Source organism: Stomoxys calcitrans, chromosome 3 (assembly GCF_963082655.1).
Source record: "Stomoxys calcitrans chromosome 3, idStoCalc2.1, whole genome shotgun sequence".
In the NCBI taxonomy this organism is placed as follows: domain Eukaryota; kingdom Metazoa; phylum Arthropoda; class Insecta; order Diptera; family Muscidae; genus Stomoxys; species Stomoxys calcitrans.
In genome coordinates, this window is record NC_081554.1 from 120,530,128 (window position 1) to 120,555,328 (window position 25,201).

General features: G+C 34.5%; 1 long non-coding RNA gene across 3 annotated transcripts; it reads left to right on the forward strand.

The window, feature by feature from the left end:
- The first annotated feature begins 19,823 nt into the window (after positions 1 to 19,823).
- Positions 19,824 to 21,927, forward strand: LOC106088739 (uncharacterized). Of its 3 annotated transcripts, none has more exons than XR_009397858.1 (3): positions 19,824 to 19,888; positions 19,945 to 20,654; positions 20,717 to 21,927. It is a non-coding gene; the product is annotated as an uncharacterized LOC106088739 (long non-coding RNA). The 3 variants fall into 3 exon arrangements; XR_009397859.1 differs by having other exon boundaries at positions 19,945 to 20,332; positions 20,399 to 21,927; XR_001221497.2 differs by having other exon boundaries at positions 19,945 to 21,927.
- Positions 21,928 to 25,201: the final 3,274 nt, after the last annotated feature.

Genomic DNA, 25,201 nt, shown 5'->3' on the forward strand with positions numbered 1-25,201 from the left:
CATTTTAAGGTATGTCTCGCCATATCCTAGCCATAAATGAGATCGTAGCGATCAAAATACTGAAAAAAGTCAATTTTCAAGTAGTGCTATATTCATTGCTAAAAAACAAGTATTACGTCACATTTTATTGCAAAGATGTTAAATAAACTTTTATTTGGTAACACTTCTTCTACAAAACACAAAAAGAATCATGGAAATATCTCTATTCTATTCCATTTTATGGAACCGGCAATAAAAAAGTCAATTTTTCAAAAAAGTCGAATTTCCCAAATTTTGTTTTTGTTGTCCTAATTGCACATGACACACTATAGCCATATTTACGCAACATACCTTATCGTAAAGGAAATTTTCATACCTTTCCAACGATGTATAAAACATTTCTCAACTCGGATTCTATCTACTCTAAAATTCATTTACACTTCATTAAACTCTATATAAAAATGTCTATTTGTGAAATGGAACCTTATATGGGGCCTACACTAAAACATTGATAGATTTGCCCAGGGTTTACAATACAAATGTGTTAGAATAAAAAAAGGTCTCCTGCCAAAGTTTAAAAAAATTGGAATAAAAATATGTGTTTTAGAGCGAAAACACTTCGCATCGGCGTGCGTTTGTATAGTACCTACATCTATTTTTAATGTAAGCTGATGATTTTTGAATAAAAAGTAACCTAGAAATATACCTGCATATATATATATATTTGTGTTAAGATTTGATGCAGACAAATGTTACCTGTTTCGCTATGTCGAATTCCCAGGAAATCCACCGTATCAATGAATGTGAAAAAACCTACCCATAAAAAATTCATTGTCATTTTTTTTAACCAAATTCGAGTCCAGGTAAATAATTATAGAAGAGTAAGTAAAAAGAGGCACTTTGGACCCCTTTTTACGATTGCGTCTGATACCTGAAATGGGTCATTAATTGTGAATATATTGCATAAATATTTGAACAAAATCCAAATTTTCTTCATTATATTTTGTAGAGGCGTAAAGGACATTTATAAGTTATGGAAGTCATACTGAAGTATTCCACTCTTTCGAAAATTGTATGGGACATCAAAAATGATTCCAAATCATACACGGAGTCATTTAAGGAACTTGTTTACACTTTGGACCACATATATGGAATAAGGCTAAATAAAGACGCTTTAGACAAACTTGAAAAATTCTACAAATCATTTGAGAGAAGGTTGCCAGAATGTTCATTCGCAAAAATCAAGTTTTTCAAAATGTATGAGAAGTGGCTGAAATCGGATCTACTTATTGAAATTAAACCGCTGATTCCCGGCCGGCCTAGCAAAGCATACGACGAAGTTACGGAGAAAACCAAAAAGAAAAAACAAGAGGAACTATTGGCGGCACATCCGCCAAATTTAATAAAAGATACGTTCAAAACAGCATTGTTAAAAACACAACCAAAAAATGTTGGACGAATTGTCGATGTTTTACCATTAGCATCTCCGAAAAGGGTAAAGAGAATGGTAGAAAGTATTCCAACTCCAAAATCGACTACAGAATTCACGGAGGAAGATGCACTGGCCCTGATTTTGAACCTAGGCCTCTCAAGAAACAAATACTCAACAATGAGGAAGGCTCTTCGTGAAAAAGGATGGGGTTGTTTACCCTCAAAACATAAATTGTACAACACCAGGACGAAAATGGTGCCATCAAATATATACGTGGACGAATTAAAAGCAAGAGTGAAACTTGCTGATCTTGTTGAAAATACAGCTGTTAGAATTATTTCTAATTTTACTGAAGAACAGTTGAACACATGTAATAATTCCGAAGTGGTTTTGATCAGCAAATGGGGTTGTGATGGATCATCTGGATTTTCCGAATATAAGCAACAAACAGAAATAGATACCAACTTCGCATCAATTTTCATGGCATCATTAGTACCATTGAGAATGAGATTGTACAAGGACCAATCTTCATCATCGAAAGAAAATGCATTTCAAGATATATGGATAAATAGAACACCTGGGTCAAAATATTTATGTCGCCCAATTCGGTTTGAGTATACAAAGGAAGACCGGAACACAACACGATCTTTGGTGAACGAAATAAAGGAAGAAATTGCTGCATTACCCATGATTGTTATAAACCAATTGGGAAGAAATATAAAAGTTTCGTTTCAACTACAACTCACTATGATCGATGGAAAGGTGGCAAACGCATTAACTGGCGTTATGTCCAATTGGAGATGCAATATTTGTGGCAAGAAGAATGGGCAATTCGAGGACAAGTCTGATGAAAATTTAGTAAACGAAAATGCGCTCAATTTCGGTATTTCGCCCCTGCACTGTAGAATTCGATTCATGGAGTATTGTTTGCATTTATCGTATGACCTTAAATATCGGACTAGCCCTGGAAACCGCGATGTCTCTGCTAGAAACAACCAAGATCTTCACAAAATGAGGCAGGAAGAGAAGAATCGAATCCAGTTGGAGTTTAAACAAAAGGGACTTATAATAGATAAACCTCTTTACGGATACGGAAGCACAAATGATGGCAACTCGGCAAGGCGGTTTTTTGAGGACCCCGTATCGACATCTAAAATAACCGGTCTTGATGAACACTTGCTAAGACGATTCAAAGTGATTTTGGCTGTAATCAATAGCAAAAAGATGATAAATTCAACCAAATTTGAAGCTTATAGTAATGACACAAAAAACATTTTATCTGATTTATATTCGTGGAAAGCTTTAACACCGACAGTACATAAAGTCTTACATCATGGCAAGGAAATTGTGGAATACAACATACTTCCGTTAGGAGAACTTACAGAAGAAGCTCAGGAATCCCGTAATAGAGATGTTAAACAGTTCCGGCTTTTCAATACCCGAAAGAGCACCAAATTTAACCAAAATTATGATTTACTTCAATATTTATTGTTATCGTCTGATCCGGTACTATACAGCATCAGAACTAAATGGCTACCAAAAATATGTGACGATATAGATAAGGACGATCCCGATGCCATTCAAATTAAAGAGCTTTTAAATTTTGATACCTTAGATTATTTGGTAGAGAATAAAATCAAATAATACAAAACTAAAATGCTTTTTTATTTTGGGAGTAGCTAATATACATATAAACGCACGCCGATGCGAAGTGTTTTCGCTCTAAAACACATATTTTTATTCCAATTTTTTTAAACTTTGGCAGGAGACCTTTTTTTATTCTAACACATTTGTATTGTAAACCCTGGGCAAATCTATCAATGTTTTAGTGTAGGCCCCATATAAGGTTCCATTTCACAAATAGACATTTTTATATAGAGTTTAATGAAGTGTAAATGAATTTTAGAGTAGATAGAATCCGAGTTGAGAAATGTTTTATACATCGTTGGAAAGGTATGAAAATTTCCTTTACGATAAGGTATGTTGCGTAAATATGGCTATAGTGTGTCATGTGCAATTAGGACAACAAAAACAAAATTTGGGAAATTCGACTTTTTTGAAAAATTGACTTTTTTATTGCCGGTTCCATAAAATGGAATAGAATAGAGATATTTCCATGATTCTTTTTGTGTTTTGTAGAAGAAGTGTTACCAAATAAAAGTTTATTTAACATCTTTGCAATAAAATGTGACGTAATACTTGTTTTTTAGCAATGAATATAGCACTACTTGAAAATTGACTTTTTTCAGTATTTTGATCGCTACGATCTCATTTATGGCTAGGATATGGCGAGACATACCTTAAAATGTTGGGAACATTTTAAGCTTTCATTTAAGTTCAAAAAAAGCGAAAAAATCCCCGTGGAACTTTTTTTCCAGTGAGAAACTTTTGAAGTTTAGTAAAAAAATTGGCCATTTTGGTCTTAAGATAACGGTGTTGTTTGATATCGAAATTAGCCAAATTAGCACTTAAAACTTTTCTTAATACCTCGACTTTGTGAAAATGGAAAGAAATGATAATGCTTTGACGGCCAAAGTTTGCGAAAACTTAAAGGAAATGGGAGTATCTTTTTTGAAAAATTTTGCAATTTTTTGACAAAAAAAATATTTTTCATATTGAAAACGATGCCATTTTTAAACCGCCAAAGATATTTACGTGATTCCTTTTGTATTTTATGCACACATATGCTGGCATAATTTGTGTGAAGTATGAAGTTTATAGCTTTAAAATTGACGGAGTTATTAAAAAAACACTGAAAAAAACCAAGGCCAAATTTTCATATTTTAAAATTAAACAATTCATAACTCCTTAACAGTACACGATGGCATGGTACTTTATGCATAAGTTTTTTAGATCTTGTCAAGCTCTTTCTCTAGAGTCCTAAATCATGTAAATCGGTTGAGTAGATCAAAAGTTATGGCCCCCAGAAGCTTGGAGAAGTCAAAAGTGGTCAACTTTGACACCCTGTAGCTCACCCTGTATTAAAGATATGGACCAACAACAGCACTTTTCTGAAAGCCTATGTCCTCCTCTACAAATGTCTAGAACATTTTGTATGGCTAAAATCAACAGATAAAAAGTTGTAGACTTATTTCCAATTTTTTTGCCATTTGGCCCACTGTGCGACTTCCAACAACTGTGCCAAATACGGCCAAAATCAGTCTATAACCTGATATAGCTCCCATGTAATCAGTTTCGTCTAGTTTTCTTTTATTTTCGCCTTTTTACGCCAATACAAATGTCATTGGAATATCTCTTTCCTAACTCGAACTGAATTTTCTAAGACTATTCTTGGGTATTTTTCTACCCATTTGTCATTAATGGGTTAAGTCAGTCTACCCATATTCGTCCATCCGATCAACAGGTAGCTGAAATCACGATAGCGTTTGAACGAATGAGGCTATCCGCATGAAATTTTTCATAGATACTTCTTATTGATGTGGGTCGTTGGCCATTGCAAATGGGTCATTTTGTCCAGATTGATTTTAGTTTATAATACGAAACAAAGTTAAAATACTTAACAATTGATTCGTACGGACTTTTCAAAAACTGAGCTTATTCAAGAAACGGGTGCAAGTTTTTAATATTTGTCGTACAAGGAAGAGAGATTGACCCATAAACATTCATACCGATTCAGCAGAATCACTTTCTTGATGACTCTAGTGAATTTCAATGAAATCGGTTCAAATTTAGATATAGCTCTCATTTATATGCGTCGCTAGATTTTCACTTCAAGAACTTTTGCCGACGTATTTATCACCCGATCTTCTTAAAATTTTGCACAACTATTTCCACTATGACTCGTAAAATATGTACGGATTTTGATCGATATTTTACATACATTTTTTTTTAATTTGATCTATATTGAGACAGAATATGTACGCAATGGAATTTAAATGTGTATGCTTTATTTAAATTCAGTATACAGAGTGATATGGAAAATGAAAATTATTTTTTCAATACACAACAATTAATACTAAGGTAACTTAATCAAATTAATTATGTTGAACTAAAGTAGAATAACATAAAGTATTTTCAACATGCCTCCTCAACATTATTAATTTAACAATTAAGTTTAATGCCCATATTATTAGAACAATAAATATGTTTTGGTTTCGGTACTGGTTTTGTTAGAACATCCGCCAACATATCTTGTGTAGGCAAGTACCGCAGCTCAACAACTCCATTTTGTATTGTGTCCTTAATATAATGATACTTGTAGTGGATATGTTTTGTTCGAGAATGATGAGAACCGAACTCTGCCATTTTCTGCGCACTTTGAGAATCAGTATGTATTTTTATTGGTTTGCCATTGAATAATCCAAGTTCTTCAAGTATGTAACTTAAATATGAGGCTTCTTTAGCTGATTCAGTCAAAGCTATATATTCCGCTTCAGCACTAGAATGTGCAACCACCTTTTGTTTTTTGGATTCCCAGGTGACCGCTCCACCTGCTAGGAGAAAACAGAACCCAGTTTGAGATTTCCTATCATTGATATCTTGAGCCCAATTGGCGTCACAGAATCCCATGAGAGGTGCCGAATTCTTTTTATATATTATTGCTGCATTCCTTGTTGTACTCAAGTACCTTATTACTTGCAAAGCAGCATTATAATGTTGTTTCCGGGGGTCTTTTGAAAATTGCGATAACATGTTAACTGCACATGCAATATCTGGTCTACTATGCAATGCTACGTACAATAAATAACCAATTAATTCTTGATAGACTTTTTCATCCACTTTTTCCCTTTCTTCTTCATTGTTTGGGTCCTTTTCTAGTTTCACATTTGCAGACATAGGAATTTTCACAGGTTTGCAGTTTTCTAGCCCGTATTTCTTTACTAACAGCTTTATATATCCTGACTGCGAAATCGATACTTCATTTGGCTTTACATTTACTTCAAGACCAATACAATGTTGTGGTACGCCTAAGTCTTGAATATCAAATTTAGATTGCAGTGCCTTCACAAATTTTTTGGTCATCATTTGGTTATTACTTGCGATTACTATATCGTCTACATATAGTGCAACAATCATAAGTGTATCTTCACTTTGGACATAATAAATGCACTGGTCATAGTTTGATCGATGTAATCCAAACTCTAAAATTATAGCATCAATGCATTTAAACCATTGTCGTCCTGATTGTTTGAGTCCATAGATGGCTTTTTGCAATTTACACACTTTATGTTTTGTTGCCTCCTGAACAAACATCTCTGGTTGTTCCATGTATATTTCTTCGTCCAGTGTGCCATTTAGAAAAGCAGTTGATACATCCAATTGTCTTAATTGAAGATTATGCTCCACTGACAAAGCATAAATCAATCGCAATGAAGTTTGCCTTACAACTGGGGCAAATGTATCAACGTAGTCTAAGCCCATGACTTGAGTATAGCCTTTTGCTACAAGTCTCGCTTTTCGTTTTTCAACTGTCCCGTCGGGTTTTATTTTCGACTTGAAAACCCATTTGCAACCGACAGCTTTTCTTCCTTCAGGCAAGTTTGTCAAAGTCCAGGTATTATTCTTCATCAATGACGCGTATTCTGATTCAATTGCTTTACGCCATTCATCTGCACGAATTGATGATAAAGCCTCATTTATTGATCTTGGGTCCATACATTTTTCATCAACCATATTAGACGACTCATCTTTTTTTTTAAACGTCCACGATCTAAGCCTCTGCTTTATGGATTCAAACTGGTCTTGGTTATTACTTCCAGCATCTCTGACATTCTCGTTTGGAATTTCATTGGAACTCTCACCACTTTGACAGTCTTCATTTGAAAATTCCGAGTTGTCACACTCAGAAAACTCGTCATCCGTCTCATGGTCAACATCATCGGATGACCGATCATCATCGAATCGTTGATCATCATTAACAATTTTTGGAGATTTGATTTCAAATTCATAAAACAATTCTTTGTTTGTTTTGTTCACATTCTTGTACAATTCATTCTCAATGAATCTTACGTCACGACTTTTTACAACTTGTTTAGTGCCTGGTCTCCATAATCGATATGCCTTTGATTCAACGGAATAGCCCACTAATATATGTTCATCACTCCTGGCTTCCCATTTGGATTTGGACTTCTTGTTTAAAACGAAAGCCTTACATCCTATTTGGCGTAAATGTTTCACGCAAGGTTTCTTACCAGTCCATATTTCTTCAGGAGTTTTTTCATTGTTTAGATTTGTCGGACATCTATTTCTTATATACACTGACGTGTTAATCAGTTCCGCCCACAAGGAAGTTGGTAAATCAGCATCTAACATACAGGAACGACCCATTTCCACCAAAGTACGATTCATACGTTCGGAAACGCCGTTCTGTTGAGGGGTGTGCTCCACTGTTAGCTGACGTTTAATTCCATTTTTCTTCAAAAAATTCGAAAAATCTGCCCCAACCAACTCTTTTGCGTTGTCACTTCGAAGTATTTTTATCCTTTTTCCAGTTTCATTTTCAACAGCCTGTTTAAATTCTTTAAATTTCTCTAAATATTCGTTCTTTTGTCTCAGAAAATAGACATACACTTTACGAGAGAAATCGTCAATGAAAGTTGCAAAATAAATACTTCGTCCCATAGACTCACACTTCATAGGACCACATAAGTCTGTGTGAATAAGTTGCAATATTTCCGTGGAAGATTTTTCATTTTTATGTGGGAAGGATAATCTAGTCTGCTTTCCACGAATACAAGCTTCGCAATCAATTTGCATCGCATTCAAATTTGGCAATCCATTTACCATAGAAAAAGACGAAAGTCGGCTTAAGTCCTTACAATTTAAGTGCCCATATCGCCGATGCCACAAATTAAAATTCTTTTCGTTGCTTTGATGCACTGTATTTGCAGCCTTTTTATCTTCAAACAAATTGACGAAATATACATTGTTTCTCTTGTGGCCTTCAATCAAAATTTCATTTTTTCTCAAAATTAAAGCCTTTTTGCCCTCCATGATTACTTTACAACCGGAGTCTGTAGCTTTACTGGTCGACACAAGATTACATTTCAAATGAGGTACATATAGTGCGTTATCAAAGTGTATGGTCTTCTTTTTTCCTTGTACATTTACAAAAATCGAAACTTTACCAATACCTTTGATACATACCTCTTTGTCGTCTGCCAGTTTTACTTTACCATTATAGCCTTTGTTGAGTTGGATAAATAGAGATTCCTCATTACACATATGGGAAGTCGCTCCACTATCTATTATCCATTCGCGATTAGATTTCACGATCATAGCAGTTTCTGTTGCACCCATGCAATTTGCTTTTTCCTCAACACCGCGAGAGTTTTCCTCAAATGACAATTTTTCTCTACATTTGCTGGCTTTATGTCCTTTCTTTTTACAACGAAAACATTTAAAAGTCTTTTTGAACATACCTTCAGCTTGAGTTTTGTTGTAATTTGAACCATATTGATGTTGCTTTCTTGCGTAATGTTTAGCTTTCATTGCAGAATCTTGATCTAACGCATTTTTATCACCAATTTCCAACAAACGCGCCTTCAACACCTCAACTTTCGGAAATTCGTTTGCAGTATCCACGGCAGCCTTAATAGCTGAAAATTTCTCTGGCAATGCATCTACAATTATAACCGCAAGAAGGTCTTCATCCAATTCAACACCCATTTCACGAATCGAAGCAGCACAAACGTCGAATTCAATTAAAAATTCCGACACGCTCTGGTTTTCAGACATTTTGAAGTTTAGCAGCTTCCTGTAGCACTCTATCTTCTTTCTGATAGTCTTTCGATCAAAAGTATCTTCCAGATGCTTCCACATTTCACTTGATGACTTGATATGTCTCACCATACTCACTATGTTTGCTTCCAAGGATATCAAAATTTCGGCTCTTGCATCCATATCCTTTTCCTTGAATTTTTTCAGGGTCTCCATCTTGGTTTCAAATTGAGTTCTCTGCTCACTCGTTGTATTTTGAGGTAAAATTGGAACTTCCGGACATTTTTCTTCACCCATCACAATATTCAGCAATCTATTTTTATGCAAAATAGCCTCCATTTGCGTTTTCCATGTCAAAAAATTGTTGCCGTTGAACAACGGAATGCGTCCATTAAACGTAGACATTTTTCAACAGATCAGGATACACAGCTTACCAATTCCAAAAAATTTTTCTGACCTACAGAAAATTTCAGCCTTTGAATCGCTTTTCCAGGTATACACAGCTTCCCAATTTAACAATTTTTCTGTCCAACAGAAAATTTCACCTTTTGAATTTCTGTTCCCGGTACACAAAGCTCGCCAATACAATATTTTTCTGACCAACAGAAACAACGGCCTTTGAATTGCTAGTCCAGATTATGTAGTTTGAATTATTCTTATTTGCTCAAAATTCGCGTTATGAGTTCTGGGCCCATAACCTATTGAGACAGAATATGTACGCAATGGAATTTAAATGTGTATGCTTTATTTAAATTCAGTATACAGAGTGATATGGAAAATGAAAATTATTTTTTCAATACACAACAATTAATACTAAGGTAACTTAATCAAATTAATTATGTTGAACTAAAGTAGAATAACATAAAGTATTTTCAACAATCTAAAGCATAAAACTTAATGAAAATTTTTTTCAAATACAAAATTTTAATGATTTTTTCAAACAAAATTTAAATTTAAGTACATTTTTTAAACAAATCTTTAACAACATTTTTCAATAAAAACTTTTTTAAAGACAAATTTTTGGAAAAAAATTCCTTAACACAAAATTTCGAAGACAGCTTTTAAGCTATTATTTCAAAAAAAATGTTGAATAGAAAGCATTAAACAATGGTCTAAAGCCGGGCACTATCCTGCAATGGAATCTCAATATGACAAAATTCTAATGAAGTTTTTTCTTGAGACAAAAATGTACTAAAAATTTTCCTTAATAGAATTAATGAAATTTTGTTTACATTTCCATTACATATCTGCGAAATTTTTTTGAAAATTTCTTTAAAGACAACACCTCAATTTTTTAATTTTGCTGTTTTTCAACTCAAGCTCGGCGTTTTTCTTTTATTTGTCAATGTTTCAATGGAATACATTTTCAGGATATGACATATCTAAATGAAAAACAAAACACGATTTTGATATACGAAATATGGACAACAAATTTAAATAAAGGCAAAAGTCAGACGGAGTCGACTATATAATTACCCACACCACCTGGTGTACGTGGTACATTTTGTATGTAGAATTTTTCTCGAAATCTAAGCAGACTTTAATTTGGATACCTATTGAAATATCAAACAGAACCTTTCAAAATTTTCCTACGATAGGACAACAAATTTGGATTTCCGCATCCTTAAAAGGAAATATCGGATATAAGATTATATGGGAGTTATATCGAAACCTGTGCCAATTTTAATGACACATTCTGGGACGTCAAATAGAACACGCCCTATATTGTAGAGATGTGACCAAAATTGAGCCGTTAACTTCCTTAAAAATCCATATCGGATAAAATATATACATTGCAGCTATATCTAAATCAGGACCGATTTTAATGAAATTTTGCGCATGTATTGGAACGTCTAATAAAACGTGGTTTCTACAGGCTAAAGTCTATTTCGGATGAAAGATATGTCGGGGGCCTATATCTAAATCTAAACCGAATTTTATGAAATTTTGCACACGTATTAAGACGTCAAATAAAACATATCGTACTACATTTTGTTAAGATCGGAAAAAATAGTGGCTTCTACAGCCATAAAAGACCATATCGAACAAAAGATTTATATGGGAGCTATGTCTTAATCTAGGCCGATTTATATGAAATTTCGCACTCGCATTGGGACTTTAAATAAAACAACTCACGCTAAATTTTGTAGAAATTTTGCCAAAATTGTGCCTACTACATCGTTTAAAGTCCAAATTGGATGAAATATATGGGAGGTATATCTAAATCTGAACCGATTTTTATGAAATTTTGCATACATATGAAAACGTCAAATAAAGTACCCCTTGTCAAATTTTGTAAAGATCGGACCAAAATTGTGGCTTCTAAGCCTTAAAACACCATATCGGATGAAAGATATATATGGGAACTATATCTAAATCTGAACCGATTTCGTTCAAAATCAATAGTGTTCGTCCTTGGGCCAAAAAAGGGACTTCATGACAATCGGACAATAAATGCGACCAGTAACTTGATCACAAGAATACATGGACAGACAGACGGACATAGCTAAATCGAATCAGGAAGTGATTCTAAGCCGATTGGTAAACTTATCAATGGGTCTAGCTCTTCTCCTTCTAAGCGTTACAAACAAATGCACAAAGTTATAATACCCTGTACCACAGTGGTGGTGTAGGGTATAAACAGAGATACCTCGAGCTTGAATTTAAAAACAGCAAAATTGAATACAACAGTTCACTATAAAAATAACAACATTTTATATTATTATTTTGAAAATTTTATAAAATATATAATTTTGTTTTTTGTTGAAAAATTTTTTACTACTTTGTCGAGAAATCTATCTCGACTCCGACTCGGGAGATCGTTTTATTTGGGAGCTACATCCGAATGTAGGTCGATATTGTTCATTTGCAATCCTCAACGACCTACAAGAATAAAAAATATCTGTGCAATATTTTTTCGTTCGACATGACTAGACTAAGAAATACTTATAGGCTCTCAGGTCAATATTTGGAGGCGTTACTAACGCTTTGTATTTTAAAATTGATCAACACTAACACTTTTCCGATGAAATCACATATCAAAAAATCAAAAAACAACTCTTTCTTTTTAGATATGTTTCTCAGAGTTCATAATTATTTTATTTTTATATATTTTATATATTCTTTATATGGAACAAAATTTTTCTTGGAATATTTATTATCGGCAATTTAAGAGCTTTAAGTGAAATACCATGCTACGAAAATAGTATATCGCTTGACAAACAGTTTAACAATATAAATGCCTTTATCTGAACCCCATTGGATCTTTATTGGTCTCCATTCTCAAAATACTTTATTTCAGCCCGATATTCTCATGATGTCTGATTTAGGGATGTTTTCGGGGGTGAGGTGGTCACCCAGACACTTGGCCCTGAAAAAATATGAGCATCGTGCTCTTCTCCCAAATACCATTTATTTAAACCCCATATTGCCATTGGTTTTGAGGGGGAGTTTACAGGATGAGGCGTCACCCAAACACATGGTCCCAAAATTGGTTATCAAATTCGTTTTCTAATCTCAAATACATTTCATTTGAGCCACATATTGGCATGGTCGAAAAATTTTTACCCTTTGGGGGGTGTTTTGTAGGACCTAAATACATGGTCCTACATTTGGATATCAAATTCGTTTTCTACTCCTAAATACCTTTATTTGAGCTCCATATTGCGATGGTCAGTGAAAATAGCTGTTTGTGGGGTATTTTTGGAAAGGAGTGGACCCCCAGAAAATTGGTCCCAAAAGTGGATATCAATTCTTGCTCTACCTTCAATTCCTTTCATTTAAGCCCCACATAGATTTAGTCGGTAAATATGCCCGATTTAGGGGTGTTTTGATGAGTTTTTTCGAACATTGATATCAGATTTGTGCTTTACTTCCAAAGAATAAATATTTTACGTTCTTCCTTTCTTTGTAACATTCATTGAATGATCACACCATATGTTTGCTATTTTACATGCTTCCGACAATTGGCTCGTTTTAATTACAAGCCGAACAGATTCGCTAGCCTATGGATAAATAAAACGCTCTTCCCGCTAAATGCCTTAAACGTTGGCAGCACTGACACGCATCCAAAATAGTCAAATATCAATAAAACAAACGAATTGAGTCATTTTAATTTTAAATAAATGTATCTCGGAGTGCATACATATGATTTTATTAAATTTCGAAGCAATTTTTGTATTCCAGAACGTTTAATCATTGAATAAATATGTTGCGTTCTTCCTCTTTTAGTTTTGTCATTTCCATTGAATGATAACACCATATGTTTTAATAAAGGGAGATAAGATTAGCTGCTTTGCTAATCAAGGATAGCTTTTTATATACACAAACTAAACGAGAAAATCCGCTTACTGGGTAAATAAAACACGGCAAACGTCATTAATAATCGGCGATAATTAACTGGTATAGCCGTTTACTAACTATTTTCCTCCGCACAAAATAAGCGAGAAAATCCACTAATTGGATGAATAAAACAACCCCAGTATTGCAATATTAGTTCATATCGGAGGTATATCCAAATCTGAACCGATTTTTTCCAGATTCAATAGGTAAAAACAAGTAAAAGCGTGCTGAGTTCGGCCGGGCCGAATCTTATATACCCTCCACCATGGATCGCATTTGTCGAGTTCTTTTCCCGGCATCTCTTCTTAGGCAAAAAAAGGATAGAAGAAAAGATTTGCTCTACTCTATCAAGATATGGTCCGATTTGGACCACAATTAAATTATATGTTGGAGACCTGTGTAAAATGTCAGTCAATTCGGATAAGAATTGCACCCTTTGGGGGCTCACGAAGTAAAATAGAGAGAATGATTTATATGGGAGCTGTATCGGGCTATAGACCGATTCAGACCATAATAAACACGTATGTTGATGGTCATGAGAGAATCCGTCGTAAATTTCAGGCAAATCGGATAATAATTCCGCCTTCTAGAGGCTCAAGAAGTCAATACCCAAGATCGGTTTATATGGCATCTATATCAGGTTATGAACCGATTTGAACCTTATTTGACACAGTTGTTGAAAGTAAGAATAAAATACGTCTTGCAAAATTTCAGCCAAATCGGATAAGAATTGCTCCCTCTAGAAGCTCAAGAAGTCAAGTCCCAAGATCTGTTTATATGACAGCTATGTCAGGTTATGAACCGATTTGAACCATACTTGGCACAGTTGTTGTGTTGTTGGATATAATAACAAAACATGTCGTGCAAAATTTCATTCCAATCGGATAAGCGCACTCTAGAGGCTCAAGAAGTCAAGACCCAAGATCGGTTTATATGGCAGCGATATCAGGTTATGATCCGATTTGAACCTTATTTGACACAGTTGTTGAAAGTAAGAATAAAATACGTCTTGCAAAATTTCATTCCAATCGGATAAGAATTGCGCACTCTAGAGGCTCAAGAAGTCAAGACCCAAGATCGGTTTATATGACAGCTATATCAGGTTATGGACTGATTTGGGCAATTTACAATACCAACCGACCTACACTAATACAAAATTTCAAGCGGCTAGCTTTACTCCTTCGGAAGTTAGAGTGCTTTCGACAGACAGACGGACGGACGGACAGACGGGCGGACAGACGGACGGATGGACGGACGGACATGGCTAGATCGACATAAAATGTCGCGACGACCAAGAATATATATACTTTATGGGGTCTCAGACGAATGATTCGAGTAGTTACAAACAGAATGACGAAATTAGTATTATCCACCATCCTATGGTGGAGGGTATTAAAAACAAACCTGTGCCAAAATTAAAGACGATTGGATGAAAAATCCGCACTTTGTAGCAAATCAACATGGAAAGACTAACGGATCCTCGAATCAGAAAATGATTAGAGCCGATCCGTTTGCTTATCAATGCACAGAAAAATATTGACTTAAATTTGATCAATTAAACTTGGATTGTCTAAGTCTCCTTTCCATCGCATACAAGATAAAGGGTGATTTTTTTGAGGTTAGGATTTTCATGCATTAGTATTTGACAGATCACGTGGGATTTCAGACATGGTGTCAAAGAGAAAGATGCTCAGTATGCTTTGACATTTCATCATGAATAGACTTACTAACGAGCAACGCTTGCAAATCATTGAATTTTATTACCAAAATCAGTGTTCGGTTCGAAATGTGTTCAAATTTTGACAAATTTTGTTCAGCGATGAGGCTCATTTCTGGTTGAATGGCTACGTAAATAAGCAAAATTGCCGCATTTGGAGTGAAGAGCAACCAGAAGCCGTTCAAGAACTGCCCATGCATCCCGAAAAATGCACTGTTTGGTGTGGTTTGTACGCTGGTGGAATCATTGGACCGTATTTTTTCAAAGATGCTGTTGGACGCAACGTTACGGTGAATGAACACATTTCGAACCGAACACTGATTTTGGTAATAAAATTCAATGATTTGCAAGCGTTGCTCGTTAGTAAGTCTATTCATGATGAAATGTCAAAGCATACTGAGCATCTTTCTCTTTGACACCATGTCTGAAATCCCACGTGATCTGTCAAATACTAATGCATGAAAATCCTAACCTCAAAAAAATCACCCTTTACTTTTGAGCGTACTGTGTGGAAGCTTAACACCTAAAGTCAATAAGAGAATTGGGCCCTATCAAACGGCTTTAGACCTGGTAAATCCACCATAGACCAGATATTCACACTGCGCGAAATGGAAAAGACCCGATAAGCAGTCTTTGTTGACTACAAAGCCGCTTTCGACAGCCCTATACGTTAAAAAGTATTTCAATTCATGACTGAGTTTGGTATCTCTGCAAAATTAATAACACTCTGCAGGATGACGCTTGTTGATACACGTTCCTCAGTAAAAATAGGAACGAATCTCTTCCAACCATTCAATACCAAACAAGGCTTCAGACAAGGAGACAGCCAATCGTGTGATCTCTTTAATATCCTGCTGGAGAAGATTGTACGAAATGCAGATGTGAATAGATATGGCACACTACTCACAAGAGAACACATGCTAAATACCTATGCCGACGACATCGATGTCATAGGTCGATCACCTTTGAAAGAATCGAAAGTGAATCAGTGAAAATGGATCTGGCAGTAAATGGAGACATGAAAAAATAGCCAATTTTGAAATAAAGCGAAGAATAGTACTGGCGAACAGATGCTACTTGGGATTGAGTAAGCAGTTTAGAAACAAAATCACTAGAGTTGTTATATGGTTCCGAGGAATGGGTACTTGTGAAAGCAGTGCTTGGAGTATTTGAGAGAGAGATTCTTCGTAAAAAATTGATAGAGAGTATCGGCGACTTATGAACCACTAACTGTAGACAACGTTGATGTTATCAGAATGAATAAAAAAGCTCCAGCAAAGAAGTCTTTTGAAGGCAAACACGGTACAAAAAAAATATAAATAAAATAAAAAAATTTTATAAAAATATAAAAATTTTTGTTTTGTTTAAATTTAATCACAAATTGGTTTTATTGTTTCAAAAGGACATTGTCCAGATTTTGACAATCGGTTTCAAACGCTTTTTATTCTCAAAAAATTCTACGCATAAAAACTGAAAACATTAGCAATTATAAATTTTAGACATTTAGAAAGACATCATTTTTGGCCATTTTTAGGAAAAAATGATTTCCTAAAATTATCCATCGAACTTCATTAAAATCGACTTATGGTAATGAAACCTTGGTAAAAATTTAATCGAACAATTGCTCAATATGCCCATACCCAGAAAACAAATTTGTTGCCTCAACCAATTTTTTTGCCAACCGCAACATTGCTGTTGTGACAACCAATTTTGGTGTTGAGGTTATTTTCTATTTTATATTATACTACCAAAAATAAAAATTGCTTTAAGCATGCGTCGTCTCACCCGAACGCGCTGCGCTTATTCATTCTTTTCTGCTTGCTCCTCCTCTCCCTCGGGGTTTTCTCTCTCCATTAATTACGCTTTAAAATTAATTCTATTAGTTTTTTCGGTGGTCGAGGGGAGATTTGAACTCATTATGTCATGTTTGGTAGTCTTTCACGGTTCCTCTAGCCTACTGACATTATTTTCTTAATGATGATACAGGGCAATAAGCTTTACTGTACAGTAATAAGTTTCTCAGTTAAATTAAAAAAAGTGTTGAAACCAATTTTTAAACAAATGTTTAATAAGAAATACATATTTTTTTAAGCCGAATTTTCTTAAATAAATTTAAAGAAAAAATAACAAAAACAAATTTGGCCGGTCGGGGGACTCGAACCTCGGTTTTCGAATTCTTCAGTGGTAAGTGAAGATTTTATATGCAGAAATAACTGCCGGAAGGATAGTTAGCACAACTACCGGTAAGGGGCTAATACAACTCCGGTATGGTAGTTAGCGCAACTACCGGTAGGGTAACTAGCAAATCTACCGTAAGGGTGTTGTGCTAACTCTTTGGTGGTACTGAAGAAAATTAAACGTTGTTGATACAATAGACAGAAGCAAAATAAATTACATTTTTATGGAAATGATTGATGGAACTAAGTAATATCTTCTTTTTATCCAATTTAATGTATCGTAGTTAAAATAGCAACTGAACTATGAAAATAACCAAACTGTGGTGAAAACCATTGAAATTGTTTTGACATTATTATCTTTTTGTTCTTATAATCGAATTCCAAACAATGATTGCTCTGGGTGCTTATTTTCATTGATGTTTTTAAATTATGCTATTTGTTGTAGGAGAAATAGGAAGGTGTTGGAATAGAAAATCTGAAATTTACTTGTCAAAAAGATATTTGCGTTCTTGCTGTCATAAGTTTTTTTTTTAATTTTTTCGTCAATTTTATTAGCGTTTTAAATATTATTGGATTTATTTTCATCATTAGTTAAATATGATTTATAATATTGAGAAGAAAAATGCCTTTCAAAAAATTTCAAATAGCAAAAATACGACAGAAATCTTGTTCTAACCCGATTTCCCCACTACTGTCCTAGCGATAAAGATAAAAATAATATAAAAATTACCTTGCATACTTATTGGGAGAGCTACCGGAACCTTGGAAGTGCAGCGGTTATCCCCTCTTAGTGCTGGGGACATCGGTAATCATATGTGTGAACTTCTCTAATTTGTGTCGCTCTGCTGCAAGGCGTTCAGACTTGCCAAAAAAATAGAGGTCCCTTATCATTGACCTCAAACTTGTATCGGACAGCACTCAATGATAATAGAAAAGTATCCCTCCTGTTCCTTAATGGAATGTATAAGCTTTAATTTGTATTTTTGCTAATTGGTTGTACATAATAAAAATCTCAACAATTTTAGTACATTTCCTTTTTTTTTATACCCACCACCGAAGGATGGGGGTATATTCATTTTGTCATTCCGTTTGCAACACATCGAAATATCCATTTCCAACACTATAAAGTATATATATTCTTGATCAGCGTAAAAATCTAAGACGATCTAGACATGTCCGCCAGTCTGTCTGTTGATCTTTTTTTGTCCATAAGCAGGTTAAGTTCGAAGATGTACAATATCGGACTATATTGCTGAAATTTAGGACAGTGAGTTGTGTTAGGCTCTTCGACATCCTGCGTTATTTGGCTCATATCGGTTCAGATTTGGATATAGCTGCCCTATAGACCGATACTCCGATTTAGGGTCTAAGGCCCATAAAAGACACATTTATTATCCGATTTGATGAATTGTGTTAAGCCCTTTGATATCCCTCATCAATTTGGTGCAGATCGGTCCAGTTTTGGATATAGCTGCCATATAGACCGAACCCTCGATATAAGGTTTTGGGTCCATAAAAGGAGCATTTATTGTCCGATTTCGCCGAAAATTGGGACAGTGAGTTGAGTTAGGCCCTTCGACATTTTTCTGAAACTTAGCCCAAATCGGTTCAGATTTGGATATAGCTGGCATATACACCCATATCTTGATTTAAGGTCTGTTAGGCTTTTCGAAATCCGTGTCGTATGTAGCTCAGATCGGTTTATTTTTTGATAATGCTACTTAAAAGACCAGCATTTTGTTATACACAATTGAACAATGACTTGTACTTATAAGTATTTGGTCCAAATCGGAACATATTTCAATATAACTGCTTTGGGACGAAAGGTATACAATTTTCACCGGATTTTGATGAAAGGTGGTTTACGTATATTCCCGAGGTGGTGGGTATCCAAAGTTCGGTCCGGCCGAACTTAACGCCTTTTTACTTGTTTGCGAATATTTTGGGAATTTGCCTTATCAATTTTCACCACAATTTTTGCTACATAACGTTAAAGGAATTCATTATTCGCAAAATTTGTCTTATGCATAAACTTTTTGTACAAATTCGGGCTAGTTGTTTTAAATGCAATGGACTGTATTTTGGATAAGACTTAGAGGTGTGTAAAAGAATCAGAACGAAAATAACTGCATAAAAGCCAAATTCTTCAACATCACCATTTTTTGCGCCCATGCCTCGACGGAAGACAAGGACAAACAGATCAATGATATTTTCTACGAGCGCCTAGAAAGCGAATGGGACCGCTGTTCCACCCCTGATATTAAAATCGTTCTGAGAGATTTTAATGGGAAAATAGGGAAGGAAAGCATCTTTGATCCAACAGTCGGAAAATTTAGCCTACACGAAGAAACTTCCGATAATGGACTGAGTTCGCCGTGTTAAATACAATGATGGTAAACAGCACCAGACTCTATCATAGAAGGATTCACACGGCCACATGGCTGTCAGTCACATTATATATGAAGTTTTGATAGAATTTTGTTATACATACTTATTTTTTTTTTATTCTGTTATCTGACTTCTCATTTTAAACATTCAAATATAATTTTAATTTATTTATTGGTAAACTGCACTGCTTTATTATTAATCCGAAAGGATAATAATATATTTTCCAATAGGTTATGGGCCAAGTGTAGCGACAGAATTTGTGAACTACAAAGAAAATTTAGTCAAAAATGGAAGATTTTAAATCCTGTACCAAAAATTGAATGGAGAGAATTATCAAATCTGGAAGTATAAATTGGAGCTTTTGCTAATGAAAGAGGATTTGTGGGATACAATCTTTTGTGAAAAACCGGACAATGCACCAGCACCATGGATATGGCAAATGGTAAGAAAATCAAGGCTCAAGGTTCAGCTGAAGGATTTCTATCTTGATATGTTAATAAAGTGACCATCAAAAATGTGCTGTATGTTCCGGAACTAGAAGGTAATCAGTGTCCACATTTTTAATGAAAAACGAATCCTAGTAACTGCGATACATCTGAAAAACTTATACGTACTGGAGTAAGACCAACATTCAAATTTTGCAACCAATAAAGCAGTTGAATGTATTCATACATTTAATCGTAGATCGTGACGTTAACGCCTTAAAGTTCGCCATTAAAGAAAATTTGATTGGAAATGTCAAATTGAAACCCTGCAATTGTTCAGATAATTGCGGATCGTGTTTGAAGGGAAAAATTTCAAGACAGAAATTTTCCAAAATTACTCAAAACATAGCGAATGAGATTTTGGATCTAGTTCTTGCTGATTTGTGCGGACCTATGCAATAAACAAAACCAAGCGGAAACAAATATTTACTGTCTATGATTGGTTTTCATACAAGGTAATGTATGTATTTTTCAGCAGCTAAGGATCAATCATTTGAGAAAATCAATGAATTCGTAGAAAATACTGACAATTTTTTCGGAAAGGGAGTAAAGATTCTAAGAACTGACAGAGGTAGAGAATTCAAAAGTACACCGGAGCAAAATGGTGTCGCTGAGCGAAAGAACAGTAGTTTGGTTGAAATAGCTAGGACTACGCTCATACATGTGGGACTACAGGTAAAGTACTTGGCTGAAGCTATCATTGCGGCTAATTATTTTCAAAGCCGTCTGCCCTCTAAAGCTGTTAGTAAAACGCCCTACGGTATAAACCTTCTACCATATAAAAAAAAGCTTTTGCCAGAAATTTGATGAAGTACCCAAAACGTGTATATTTCTGAAAAATCGAAAGGTTATCGAATTTTAGACCCAGATACAAGCAAAGTTACAATATCAAGGGAAGTAAAATTTTTGGATGAAGTTTGTCAAGTTATACTGGAGTGTAACGAGGTGCCGCTTGCGTTATCACAATCAGATCAGCAAAACATTATGGTAACAGATGAACCAAGTCAAGATGACAGTGAAGACTATAATACAGCTGATGAAGTTCAAGAGATAGAAGAAAATAATTTTTTGGTGGAAGATTCATCGACTGATATTGATTGGAAACTAATGCAATCGAGCAAACGAACAATAAAGACGAACAATTGGATCTTGTCAAATAATATAAGAACTTGTCAAATAATACAAGACCTGACTTAACTGTCGCGACATCAATTTAAGTCGAAAAGCAAACTAGAATGACTAGAATTCCAACGCGGAGGCGGCACAATATCATAGGCAAGTCCTAAGCAGAATCTTAAACTTCAAGGATCTTAAACTTCAAGCTAATGATGTCTGTATGAAAGGAGATAACCAAAGCTGCCTCAAACTATTAGATGGGGCGAAAATAAATTCACGTACAAAGCACATTGATGTGACATATTATATTGTTCGAGAACTTATACAATCTAAGGAAGTGATCTTTAAATACTGTACAAGTAACGAAATGTTAGCAGAAAGCCGCTACAGCACATCGTATAGAAATAACGAAATTCAATAATATGATTGGGCATATTTTGGGGAATATTGTTCTATTTGTAGTAGAATCACTTTTTAGAAAAGAACTAAGTTTCAGTCACATTATCTATGAAATTGTAATTGAATTTTTTTATACATATTGTTTTATTCTGTTATCTGACTTCTCATTTCAAACATTCAAATATAATTTTCCTTTTTTATATTATTCATAAACTGCACTGCTTTGTCATTAACCCGAAAGGATAATAATAGATTTTCCAATAGAGGTATCCTGAGAAAAGAAGAGAGGAGAAACGTCTCTTTCGCAGAAAGAAGAGGGAAATAGAAGGACGTACGTGTGATCGAATCGAAATGTTCAGGAGCCAGAATGAAGTCGGAAAATTTGACCAAAAAAATTAAACATCAAACCGATAGCTTTGGTACAGGCACATCCTCCTGCAGAGACAAAGAAGCAAATCTGGTAACTGATACAGATACAGGCAGTGTGCTGAGGATATGGAAAGAACACTATTCCCAGCCCTATACGTTCAAAGGTATTTCAAGCCATGTCTTAATTTGATATCCATACAAAACTGAGACTTTGCAAGGTGCCGCTTACTGATACACGCTCCGCAGTAAAAATGGGAAAGAACCTCTACAAACCGAGGTTCGAGACAGGAAGAAAGTCTATCGTGTGATCTTTTTAATATACTACTGGAGAAGATTGTACGAGTTGCAGGTGTGAGGCATGGCACACTACTCGCCCATGCCGACGACATCGATATTATGGGTCCGTCGCCGGAAGAAGCAATAGCAACCTTGAAAGGGAATAAACGAAAATGGGTCTGGCAATAAATGGAGATAAAACATAGTGGATGATATCAACTCCCACAAAACCCTGTAAACTCGAGCAGATAAAGAAAATGGAAAAAGTTTAAAACTTCAACTTTGAGATAGTCTGTAACTTTATCTACATCGTCACCGCCGTAACCAAAAAAAAATTAAACCAGTTTTGAAATAAAAAGAAGGATAATACTGGTTAACAAATGCTACTTTGGATTGAGCAGCAGAGAAGCAAAGCCAACTCTCGACAGACAAAGATTACACTACACAAGACACTGATATTACCCGTGCCCCAGCAAAGAAGTCGTTTGAAGGCTTTTACCGGGAAGACCAAGAGCCTGATGGAAAGATCAAGCATTGGGAGAAACCTCGAAACTTAGTGTTAGAGATTTTAGAAGGATCGCAGAAGATCGAGGCGCACGGAACGCTATTCAACATTCGCCTAATGGGACAAATGTTCCTGTCTAGTCAGTTTGAGTAAGTAAGTAAAAAAGGTATTCAGTTACAGTGTGTGAATTTTATTGTGGAAGTCAGCAGCTTACCAGTTCGTATGATTTGGCAGAAATAATGTTAGAATTCAAAGCTCCAGCCAGACATTACGATTTATTACATACAACAATTATTTTAATTTTATTCAGCAAAAGAAAGGACAATTATATTCAGATTGAGTGAAAGCATTCTCTGAGTGCCATATTTATATATATTTCAAGTATTTCGAACTTATTTTTATATTGTCAATAATTTTTTTTAAAGTTTTACTATTATTAGTTCATTACCCACCATATTTATAAGTAATTAAACTATCCAAATTTGGGAACTATGCTTAATTTTATGAAAATTTTTGAAAACATTTTTTGCAGATGAAATTTCATGAAACTTAAATTACGAGAATTTTTATAAAAATCTTAAAAATTTTTCTTAATAAGAAATTTTATTATGTTTTTCGAGTAAGTTTCATTTAATTTTTATTTAGAAAAAGTTCTTTTTTTCGAAATTTTGTCCTAAGAAAAAAATTTCGATGAAATTTTGTCTTTTAGTATTTTTGTTGGATTTACTTGTCTAGCTGAAACCAAAATGGGGTTTGTTTTTATTTCTATCTAAAATAGAAAGTAAAATAAAAACCCTTTTTTAAAGTTTTAGGCAAAATGTGATTGCGATTAATGCATTATTGGGCGGGCTACAGAGATTGCGATTTCGAAACTAACCAAGCCAAATCATCAGTCTACTCTGCTCCAAACGGATTACATGCTTTCACCACTCACTAATTTTTTAAATTTAACTAAAAAATTTAATTCAATATTGTCTTAAGAAAAAAGTTTCATTGAAATTTCGTCCTTAGAATAGTTTCCTGCAGTAAATTTTTCTTTTAAAAAAATTCATTGAAATTTTGTCTTACGAGAAATTTCATTTGAATGTTGCCTTTAGAAAAACTTTATTTTGTCTATCAAAACAATTTCATTGAAATTCTGTTTGCAAAATTAAAATCATAAAATGTTGTCTTTAGAAAAAATGTCATTGCAATTTTATCTTTAGAAACAATTGAGGCGCATAATCAATGTTCTTAGAAAAAAAACAATGAATTGAAGTTTTTTCCAGAAAAAAAAAAATTCATTGAAATTTTGTCGTTAAATATATGTAAAGATAAACCGTTCAAAAACATTGACAAATGCGATCAATGGTGGACTTGAAGAAAGTAATACCCTGTACCACAGTGGTGGTGTAGGGTATAATGACTTGAATAGCAAGAAAGTCATCAATTACGGAATTTAACACAAAATTTTATATACATATATCCTGTTTATTCTTATTAATTCGAATTGAAAAATGATTACATATTTTTATACCCTTAACCATAGCATGGGGTATACTTATTTCGTCACTCTGTTTGTTACCCCTCCAAACATTCGTCTAAGACCCCATAAAGCTAATAAATTTTTGATCGTCATGACATTTTTAATCCATCTATCCACGTCCGTCTGTCTATCGAAAGCACGCTAACTTTCGAAGGAGTAAAGCTTGCCGTTTGAAATTTTGCACAAATTTGCTCTGTAAATAAAAAACCAAACAAGCATACTGTTATGAAGTTAGTTTGTAAAAGTAAATTAAGAATTAAAATTCAAATTTAATTTTATAAAAAACACCGAAACATTTACAACGCTGAACATAAAAAATTTAATGTTGCAAAGAAGCAAATAATATACGTACCTTAAAATTCTGAATTTGTATTTGTTGGAGTAATTATGGATAAAGAGTTTGTGTTTGAAGTCGTTGTGGTGTCTTGTGTTTTGCTGATAATGGAATTTGGGACTTTTTTTTGCATAGTCCTGGCGGCTGTGTTAACGTTGTATTAACATCAACTGCATTTGCGACCTGGATGTGTCCATACTTCTTGAATAAATAACGCATTATACAAACAGATATGTTTATTGTCCCCAACGTTGAGTTACAACGAGGTCCTCATCGATCGCGTTTTTTTTACGTGTGTTTGATTGTGCTTTCCTTGGGCGTTGCTAATGTTAAATTTTCAATAGTTGAAAAAACGAGTTATGGTGAAATGAAAACATTTCGGCAATTTGTTTTTGTATGGATTTTCATAGCGAAAAGCGAATGTACGATAGTACCAACCTTTAGTTCGTATTGAGAAAATTGCTATCCTCGTTCAGCT